Source organism: Triticum aestivum, chromosome 6A (assembly GCF_018294505.1).
Source record: "Triticum aestivum cultivar Chinese Spring chromosome 6A, IWGSC CS RefSeq v2.1, whole genome shotgun sequence".
Classification (NCBI taxonomy): Eukaryota; Viridiplantae; Streptophyta; class Magnoliopsida; order Poales; family Poaceae; genus Triticum; species Triticum aestivum.
The window spans coordinates 206,307,865-206,318,784 of record NC_057809.1 but is presented as its reverse complement, the minus strand read 5'-3'; positions in this window follow the sequence as shown (position 1 = coordinate 206,318,784).

The following is a 10,920-nucleotide window of genomic DNA, read 5'->3' as shown; positions in this document are numbered from 1 at the left end:
ACGGGCTACTGTTCATCCAGCCCTCCACCAGCTACTATTCAACCAGCCCTCCACGGGGTCGTCCTGTTCATCCAACCCTCCACGGGGTCCTGTTCATCCACCCCTCCACAGGGTCCTATTCATCCACCCCCAACTGGCTTGATCGATCGGGGTACTATTCATCCAGTGGCAACAGCCTCTACTACCACGGGGACCTGTTCATCCAACCACCCACCGGGAACTTGTAAGTGCATCTAGTGTCACCCCTAGTTGGTTTTGGAGTATTAACGACAAACCTAGTTGAGGGACTAATGTGTTTGTGAGAATTGCAGGATAACACAGGTAGAGGTCCCTCGTTGATTCGGTTTTGCTACCAGAGATGACCCCTAGAAATGTATGAAGACATTGAAGTCAAAGGTGGTATATGAAGATATTCACATTGAAGACTATGACAAGAGAAGACACTATATGAAGCCTATGGAGCTCGAAGACTTAGATCTTTCATAGTTCTTTTTCTTTTGTGTTGAGTCATAGGAACCACCGTACTGTTAAGTGGGGTCCAAGAGAACCAGTCAGGATGACTGAAGTGATGCCTAAACCAAAAACCTATGTCTTCGAGTGAAGACTATGAGAGCGAATCTTGTCCAGAATCGGACAAGTCAGCTTTGCTTGTAGACCAAGTAAAGTTGTCGTGTGAGTTTGAAATTTGACCATTGGAACACGTGTCAGTTCCTTAGTGACCCAGGGTCATTTCGGACAAATCAGGTCGGGTTGCCAAGTGGCTATAAATAGCCCACCCCCTACAACCATAAATGGTTGGCTGCTCAGATTGAGAGTACGGCTCTTGTCGTTTGAGAGCAACCCACCTCAAGCCTTTGAGAGATAATTCCTTGCGAGGATAAAGCCCTAACCACCCAGAGCCAGAGAGAATTGGGCATCACTTAAGTCTTCTTGTCTGTGTGATCTGAAGACTTATTACACTTGAGGATTGTGCATCCTCCAGTCGGTTAGGCGTCGCGTTCTGAGCATCCAAGAGACATTGTGGATTGCTGGTGAACGAAGTCTGTGAAGGTTTGGGGGTCTACCTTGAAGACTTACCAGAGTGATTGGGCGAGGTCTATGTGACCTTAGCTCAAGGAGAATACGGTGAGGACTGGGTGTCCTGAGCTGCGTGTTCAGGACTGGGCTTCCGGGACTGGGTGTCCTAAGGTTTAAATACCTAGCCGCTCCAACCAGACGTACAGTTGTCACAGCAACTGGAACTGGTCCAACAAATCATTGTCTTCAACGAGTCACTGGTTTCATCTTCACTTCCCTTTACTTACTGTTACTCCTTGTGAAGTCATTGTATGTTTGCACTATCATTTGTCTTCACTGAGTGACTGCGTGTTCTGTTTGGCTTCACAATATCTTCCTACCTGATCCTTACTACCTAGCTGCTATTAGTCTTTGTGCTTTCACTTCACTGAATACTTGACTATGGTTTGCCTAGTGTAGTCTACCTTCTGCTGCACGGTAATAGGTTTAATTTTATCGTTTGTCTTCAAAACTTCTATGTTCTGAAGACTTTCATAAAAATCGCGTATTCACCCCCCCTCTAGTCAATATAATGCACTTTCAATTGGTATCAGAGCAAGGTGCTCCCTTGTTCTGTGTGATTCGGTTTAACCACCTGGAGTTTTAGCTATGTCGACTGCAGGGATAATTAAAGTCTCCGCTGTGTGCCCCGTCTTCGATGGAACTGAATATCCCTACTGGAAGAATAAGATGCGCATGCATCTTGAAGCCATTGACGTCGACCTATGGTATGTCCTCGAGAACGGTGTTCCCAAGGCTGGAGAAGGTGTCACTGCTGCTGATGTCAAGAAATTCGTTCAACTGGACTCTACTGCCAAGAATATCATCTGTGGTCATCTGACCAAAGGACAGTATGGCCGTGTGAGTGCTTTGAAGACATCCAAGCTGGTCTGGGACTGGCTCTCCAAGGTCAATGAAGGCATCTCAACCCAGAGAGATCAGAGAATCAGTGTCCTTCGCAACCTCTTCAACCGCTTCAAGAGAAATGACAATGAGAATGTCCAGCACACATTTGACCAACTCACTGACATCACAAATGAGCTTCAAGCCCTCGGCGCCACTAATATTACCAAACACGAAGTCGTCAAGACGCTGCTGAGATCACTTGATAGTTCGTTTGACATCCTGGCCCTGATGATTCAAGAACGTCCTGATTTCAAGACACTCGATCCATCTAACATACTTGAGAGGCTCAACACACATGAGTTTCAGCTTTCGGAGAAAAGAGATATCTATGGTCCAAACTATGGGCGAACTCGTGCCTTGAAGGAAAAAGTTGTCTCCTCATCTGAAGAAGAATCTGACAGCAGTTCTGATGATCCTAAAGACATTGGAAGGGAACTTGCTATGCTTGTCAAGAAGTTCCAAAAATTCACCAAGAAGAAAGGCTTCAGAAAGTCTTCCCGATCAAGTTCAAGGAATGATGAAGCTCCTGCTCATGACTACAAGAAGAAAACATGTCACAAGTGCAAGAAACTTGGCCACTTCATCTCTGAGTGTCCACAGTGGGACAATGAGAACAAAAAGAAGAAGAAGAAGAAGAAGAAGAAGAAGAGCAAGGAATATGACTCTGGCGACAAGAAGAAGAAGAAGAAGAAGAAGTAGAAGAAATACTCAAAGTCTTCTTCCAAGTCTTCCTCAAAGTCTTCATCACACAAGAAGAGCTCATCTGGCAAGGCACGTGCGTTTGTTGGCAAGGAAATGGATTCAGAGGAGGAGTCTGCTTCTGAGGAGGCGGAGGTGGAGTCTGAGGAGGAATCCGACTCAGGCGTCGCAAGTCTGGCTACAGCATACGTTGCCAAGTCCATCTTCAACACTGAAGACAATGACTTCATCACCGACACCGATGCAAATGACAAGGACTACTCCGCTTATACCTACTGCTTCATGGCACGCGGTGCCAAGGTAAACACACGCACTACTCACTATCAAACATCTAGTGACGATGACTCTGATTGTGGTTCAAAACCTAGCTACAAAACACTTGCTAAAATTGCAACTGAACAACAGAAAGCTATGGAACATATTCAAAAACTGTTAGACAGAAGCGATGATCTGTTAGGTGCTGAAATGACTCGATCTGAATCCTTAATTGAAGACATAAAAAATCTTCATGTTAAGTATCAGGAACTTGAAAGTCGTCATGAAACTCTCTCAACAACTCATGAAAAGCTTTCCTATGATTATCTTCAAAGGAAGCAAGATCTTGAGAAATTGAGAGCGGTTCATGAAGATCTTCAAATGGAAAACGAGTCACTTCGTGCCAAACAGATCAGTCCCGCTCAGGAAGGATTTGAACCACCATGTCTTAAATGCATTGAGCGTGATAATGCTACTTCTGTTGCTGAATGTTCTAATGCTACTGCTATTGCAATATCTTCAACCGTTGATGTGGTAACTAACCCCTCTGCTGAGGATACCACCGCTATTGCTGATGAGAATGCTAGGTTGAAGACATTGCTTGAAACAGGGATGTACAAAAGTCTTCAAGGGCATCAGACACTATGTGATGTCCTCAAAAAGCAGATTCTGAACCGAAACCCTAGGAAAGAGGGTGTTGGGTTCGTATGGAAAATGAATGCAGATGGCTCTTACTGGAAACTTGAGCAGTACCCCAAAACCATGTGGGTTGCTGCAAAGGAACCTTCAGCAGATCCATCCAATCTATCTGGCTTCACTTGTGCTAACCCCATTATCATTGATGAATCCTTTGATGCAAACTATATACTGTTTAAGAATCAAAATGGTGAAGTGTTTGCCAGGTACATTGGTACTAACTGCAGGAATGGACCGCCTATGAAGAAGATCTGGGTTCCAAAAAGGTGTCTGGAGAGTCTTCCTGTGAATGTCATCATGACACCTCACGTGAAGAAGACAAACCTCAGACCAAAGGCTTCATACGGTCCAAAGGCTTCATACAGACAGAGGACTCACCTGAGTCGCACTAACGCAAATGTTTTGCAGGGAAACCATACTCAGGCATATGAATATGAGAGCGGTTCATCAAACCGCCATGTTCATAAGACCAAGAACTATTCTGCTTATTCTTATGAGTACTATTGTCCGCCTGCAAGACTGTTTGCTAGGGCTTCAAAGCCAAAATTCTCAGATGCTGCACTTAGACTTATTGCTTCTAAGCCACCCTTGAAGATGTGGGTGGCTGAGAAAGCTTAACTCTCTTTTGCAGGGAAAGGTCTCCAGCAGAAAACCAAAATCGTCTGACGCTATTGCTGGGGACCTTAAACATCTTGTAGGGCACAAGATCAAATGCCCAAATGGTCTTACTATGTACTTCGTTCCTGAATCGCTTGCTACTCTCCCTATTAGTCCTAACCTGGATCTAAGCTTTCATAACCCACTGGTTCGTCAAATGTTTTTGCTTCACAATGCTCTTGGTGAAGCCTATCCCCCTAACTGCACTGTAGGGTACGACACCAGCGTCTTCAGAATGGATTATTGACAGTGGGTGTACAAATCACATGACTGGCAAAAGAAGTCTTCTTATGGACTCAACCTTACGTCCGTCCGACAAGAGCCACATCACATTTGCTGACACTGGTAAAAGTAAGGTATTGGGTCTAGGTAGAGTTGCAATCTCAAAGGATCAACACATGAATAAAGTCATGCTTGTTGAATCCCTTGGCTTCAACTTAATGTCTGTCTCAATGGTTTGCGATTTGAACATGATCGTTATATTTGGAAAATATCGTTGCCTTGTACTAATGGAATCTGACAAGTCTCTAGTGTTTGAAGGGTATCGAAAAGATGATTTGTACGTAGTAGATTTCTCAGCAGGGCCACAGCTTGCAGTATGTCTTATAGCAAAGGCTTCAGAATGCTGGCTCTAGCATTGGAGGCTTGGGCATGCTGGCATGAGGAACCTCCACACCCTTGCGAAGAAGAAGCATGTCATAGGCATCGAGGGCGTCAAATTCAAGAAAGACCACTTATGCGGTGCCTGTGAAGCAGGGAAGATGACGAGGGCCAAACATCCCTCGAAGACAATCATGACCACTACTCGACCCTTCGAACTGCTTCACATGGATCTTTTCGGTCCCACTCATTACTCAACTCTTACTACTACTGCTTGCCTCTATGGCTTCATTATTGTTGATGATTATTCTAGATATACTTGGGTGCACATAATCCTTTACAAGACTGAAGTGCGGGATGTCTTCAGACGCTTCGCCAATCGAGCTATGAACAATTTTGGCACCAAGATAAAGCACATCAGAAGTGACAATGGCACTGAATTCAAGAACACTGGCCTTGATACATAACTTGACACCTTGGGTATCACACATGAATTCTCAGCTCCGTACACGCCACAGCAGAATGGCGTCGTCGAACGCAAGAACAGAACACTCATTGAGATGGCCAGAACGATGCTAGATGAATACAAGACCCCAAGAAAATTCTGGCCCGAAGCCATTGATACTGCATGCCATACAATCAATCTTGTTTACCTTCACAAGCTTCTAAACAAGACATCTTATGAGCTCCTTACTGGCAAGAAGCCAAATGTCAGTTACTTCAGAGTATTTGGTGCAAGGTGCTGGATCAAGGACCCACATCACACCTCAAAGTTTGCACCAAAAGCACATGAGGGCTTTATGCTTGGATATGGAAAGGATTCGCACTCCTACAGAGTCTTCAATCTCTTTCATTACAAAGTGGTTGAAACAGTGGATGTGCGGTTCGATGAGACCAACGGTTCACAAAGAGAGCAACTGCCAAATGTGCTAGATGAAGTTCCATCCAGTGAATCAATCAAGCTAATGGGAACTGGAGAAATTATACCTTCTAAAGCTCATCCTGAAGAAGAACTTATCATCTCAGCACCTGATCAACATGAAGACAATGCTCAGCCTGAAGACATTCCTTCTAACAACAACAATGATTAGCAAGAGCAAAGTCTTCGCCCTGTACATCCTCGCGTTGCCAATGAAGTGCAGATTGAAAGAATAATTGATAGCATCAATGCACCTGGTCCACTCACTCGTTCAAGGGCAACTCAGCTAGCAAATTTCTGTGGGCACTTTGCATTCGTCTCAATAACAGAACCCAAGAAAGTTGAAGAAGCCTTCATGGAACCTGAATGGATTCAAGCTATGCAAGAAGAGCTTCAACAGTTTGAGCTGAATAATGTATGGGAACTGGTTAAGCGTCCTGATCCACGGAAACACAATATAATAGGCACCAAATGGATATACCGCAACAAGCAAGATGAGCATGGTCAAGTTGTCAGAAACAAAGCTTGTCTCGTTGCTCAAGGATATACTCAAGTGGAAGGCATTGACTTCGATGAAACATTTGCTCCTGTGGCTAGACTTGAAGCCATACGCATACTGCTGGCCTATGCAAATCATCATAACATACTTCTATATCAAATGGATGTGAAGAGTGCCTTTCTCAATGGCAAGATTGAAGAAGAAGTGTATGTTGCACAACCGCCTGGCTTTGAAGATCCAAAACATCCTGACATGGTATACAAGCTCAACAAGGCACTGTATGGCCTCAAACAAGCCCCTCGGGCCTGGTATGACACACTCAAATACTTCCTGAAGAGCAAAGGCTTCATACCTGGTTCCCTAGACCCCACTCTTTTCACGAAGACATATGATGGTGAACTGTTTGTGTGCCAAATATATGTGGATGACATTATCTTCGGTTGCACCAATCAGAAGTACAGTGAAGAGTTTGGATATATGATGCAAGAGCAATATCAGATGTCCATGATGGGGGAGCTAAAGTTCTTCCTCGGTCTTCAAATACGACAACAACGCAATGGCATCTTCATATCTCAAGAGAAGTATCTCAAAGATTGCCTGAAGAAGTTTGGTGTGCAAGACTGCAAATGCTTCACAACACCAATGCCAGCCAAACATCATCTGGGTCCTGACGACAATGGTAAAGAGTTCGATCAAAAGGTATACCGCTCCATGATTGGTTCTTTACTTTATCTATGTGCATCTAGGCCAGATATTATGCTTAGTGTTTGCATGTGTGCTCGATTTCAAGCGGCACCAAAGGAGTCGCATCACTTAGCTGTGAAGCGAATTCTTCGATAGTTGGCTCACACCCCAACTCTAGGATTATGGTATCCAAAGGGCTTAGAGTTTGATCTGGTTGGATTTTCGGATGCTGATTATGCTGGTGACAAAGTCGATCGCAAGTCTACATCAGGCACATGTCACTTTCTGGGATGATCACTTGTATGTTGGTCTTCAAAGAAGCGGAACTGTGTATCTCTCTCCACTGTTGAATCTGAATACATTGCTGCTGGATCTTGCTGCGCTCAGCTTCTATGGATGAAGCAAACACTCAAGGACTATGGCATTCATCTAAAGCAAGTGCCACTTTACTGTGACAACGAAAGCGCCATCAAGATTGCCAACAACCCAGTTCAGCACTCGAAAACAAAGCACATTGAAATTCGTCATCACTTTCTCGGAGATCATGTTGTGAAGGAAGACATTGGTATCATACACGTCAACACTGAAGAGCAATTGGCAGATATCTTCACCAAGCCCTTGGATGAGAAGAGGTTTTGCAAGTTACGGTGTGAGCTAAATATCCTGGAATCCTCAAATGTCATGTGATCAGGCACACATCCTAACCCTTATGCATATTGATGACTTAGATGTGCAACACACGAAGTAAAGTATATCTTCAATCAATGAAGACATACATTCTAAGTGTGAATACATTAATGTGGAATTTGACTTCGAAGCGCCACGATAATTGTGCGTCGTGTCTGGTTCTAATACTTCCTATATGGTTGGTAATGCCACCACCAAACGTTCTATTTTGAAGTGTTTCACTCATGGCGTTACCTTGCAATGTCTTCACATTTGGTTTGGCTTCGATCTCAACATATTTTCATGATTATCTTCACTATGTTGATTATAGATATATATATATATATACTAGTGTTCTGTCCTCTACAGCATTCACTTATAGCTATGTCTTCGTGTTGAATCTTTTGAAGTAAGTGAATGTGATCGGACCCTAACCTCTCTATGCTTTCTATCTCAAACTCTATCTCTCCAAGTCATATGCATTCTATTGAAACTGTCGAATGTCTTCTCTGTGTCCTTGTCAGCAGAAGATACAGAGACAACCATTAAGTCCGTTTTCAATGCTCATTCCTCCACATGAAATCCGGAGAAGTAGGAATGACCACCCGACAATCCAGGCGTGTGTGGGACGTGGAACAAACCCCAAAATTCCGCATAATGGCCACGTGTTCCTCAGATGCGAATCGCCAGGGGCACCTGTGTAATAGCACAGTGCCACCCCTGTACCTATAAATACACACTCACAGCGGTCATTATCTCTTCTTCCACCCTCGCACGAACCCTAGAGCCACCGCTAGCCCTCGACGACACCGGCGACGAAGCACTTCGCTGCTGCAACCTCTCCGACGCTGTCTTCACGCCGACCGCGGACATCGTCCTCTCCGCCGTCGCCGTAGGTGTCCTCCGTCGCCAAGTTAGGGCACGGAAGATCGAACTGCTCGGCCTCATCTTACACTCCGTCTAGCAGTTCTTAGTGTGGTAAATAAAACTTCCTCTTTTTACAGCACCATTGATCCTATGGATTTGTCACTTTCTACCACAAGCAGTTTCTGTTCACACAAGCTAGATCTCTCTCATACTGCATCTCATAACATGCCTAGTATATTCACTTGTGCTTCACAAAGTAGTTAGATTCCTTACTTGTAGTGATCTGTGGATTCGTACAAATCTGGAACCAACTTCTTATCTATGAGTGAATGTCTTCGCACGATGAGGTCAATGTCTTCTAAACTGATTTATCTTCAAAATCTTCTGAGAATGCATATGACCTCTTCCCCTTCCCTCGCACCTTAATGCTGTCACAGGTACATGTCCGTGGGAGAATCCTTTGGTTCTCATAGTCTGCATTCATTTGCAGAATTCTTACAGCATCACATAAATTCTCCCGAAGTCAGTTCCTGTTGGTCCACTAAGCGGAACCCTTTGAAGCCTTTGAACGTCTTGAAGCCTTTCAAGTTAAAGTTTATGGCTTCAGAGAAAGCAGCAAGGAAGGGTGGCAGAAAGCGTCGTGGTGAGACCTCCAGAGATCTGCTAGATGAACTCTTAGAAATGTACAAGACAGATCCTGAAGAGGATTATAGTCAGTGCAAGACCCGAATCCAATGGATTCGAAGATATTGGGCAGAACAATGGTTCAAATACAGATTTGTGACCCAGGAGTATGCTGAGAAAAACGCCATCAAGAGACCGTGGGGAGACATCCTATTCAAGAATCTTCTACCCAAGTCCAGAGATGAAGCCATTGCTCAAGGCTTCTATCCATGCATGGTCTGTGGACCACAGCCTGCTGATGCACACTCGTCGTCACTGCTATGGTGTCGTGACGACAATCTGTTCAAGTGCAACTTCTAGTTTGCTCAGAACTCAGCGAAGCAGAACAAGAAGACTTTTGGGTTAGACTTCAACCCTGGTCCCTCAGCACCAAGGGCAAATGGCACACGAGATGCTGAACCCAATGTCATCAGTCCTTTCGCCAACCTTGAAGGCCTCATCACCTACATCTTAGTTCAAGGGACTGTAGTGAATGAGCCTGCAGCTGACACTGAATCAGAAGAAGCTCCTGCAACTCTGAAGACAAAGAAGCTGAAGAAGCCTAAAGCTTAAAAACCTGCCCCTTCACCAAAAGTCTCAAGGGCGAAGCCACTGGCAACTGCACCTCCTGAAGACAGTGTGCAGTCTGAAGACTTATCACACGTCTCCAAGCCCCAGAAGGCCAAGATGCCTCTGCCTCACACTGGCCAAGAGCTAACAGTTGCTGCCATTCTGCGCAATGACGACATTGATTTGTCAAGTGATGAAGATCTTGTAGATGACGCTCTTGAGCAACTCATCAAGAGCAAAGAAGAAGCAGAAATCTTCAATGATCTGCCTCTCTTTGATGTCACCATCATCCACAACTTCATTGACGAGTGGTTTGACACGCCAAACATTAGCTTTGAAGATCTGCAGCTACCCATTGGCCTCAGTGTCGCCTTCCAAGGCGTCATTGCTTCAGAACTTGCTATTGCCCAGCGCATTGTTGAATTGAAGCAGAAGATTGACTATGAAAATGCTCAGTTCAAGAATCATATGGCCAAGCTCAGCGTGCAAGAAGTGAAGAACTTCAAGACAATGATGCACGAGCTCAAGGAAGCCTTTGTGAAGAAGCGTGCAGAAGCTCAGGGTTCGCATGAGCGCATGAAGACTCTGGCTGACAGATGTGTGCAAGCCTATAATGAGGCTGAGAAGCGCAAGGCACTTGGGCGTCCTGGCATCGACCCCAGGATGGCCGCAAAGAAGAAGAAGAAGCCTGCTATGGCTGAACCTGATGCACCAAGGCAAGAAGCAGTTCCGATTGTCTTCCCAGCTAGATTGACTGGCTCGAAGCCAAAAAGCCGGTCAACAGCTTCAGAGCTCAAGAAGACAAGGACTGCTGAGGCTGAAGCCAGGAAGAGGAAACACTCTGAAGCCTCTCCTACTGCCCCCTCCAAGAAGAAGAGGAAGACCAAGAAAGCTCGGGCTGCTTCCACAGAGCCCTTGATAGTTGAACCCATTTCTATGGTCTATCCTGAAGCTGAACGACAACTGACAATTCATGAGCCTGCTTCCACAGAGGCTCATGAAGCTGAAGACATTCCAGCAGCTGATCCCATCGCTGCTGAAGACATTGGTCATCATGACAATGTAGTAGATGGTGCAGTCCTTCCTTAGTTTGAAAACAGCAAACTCATCGGCATTGGTCATCCACTGATGCCAATTGCACAGGATGCTTCATGGGCGGATCGCCCACAAGAGGAAGAAGACT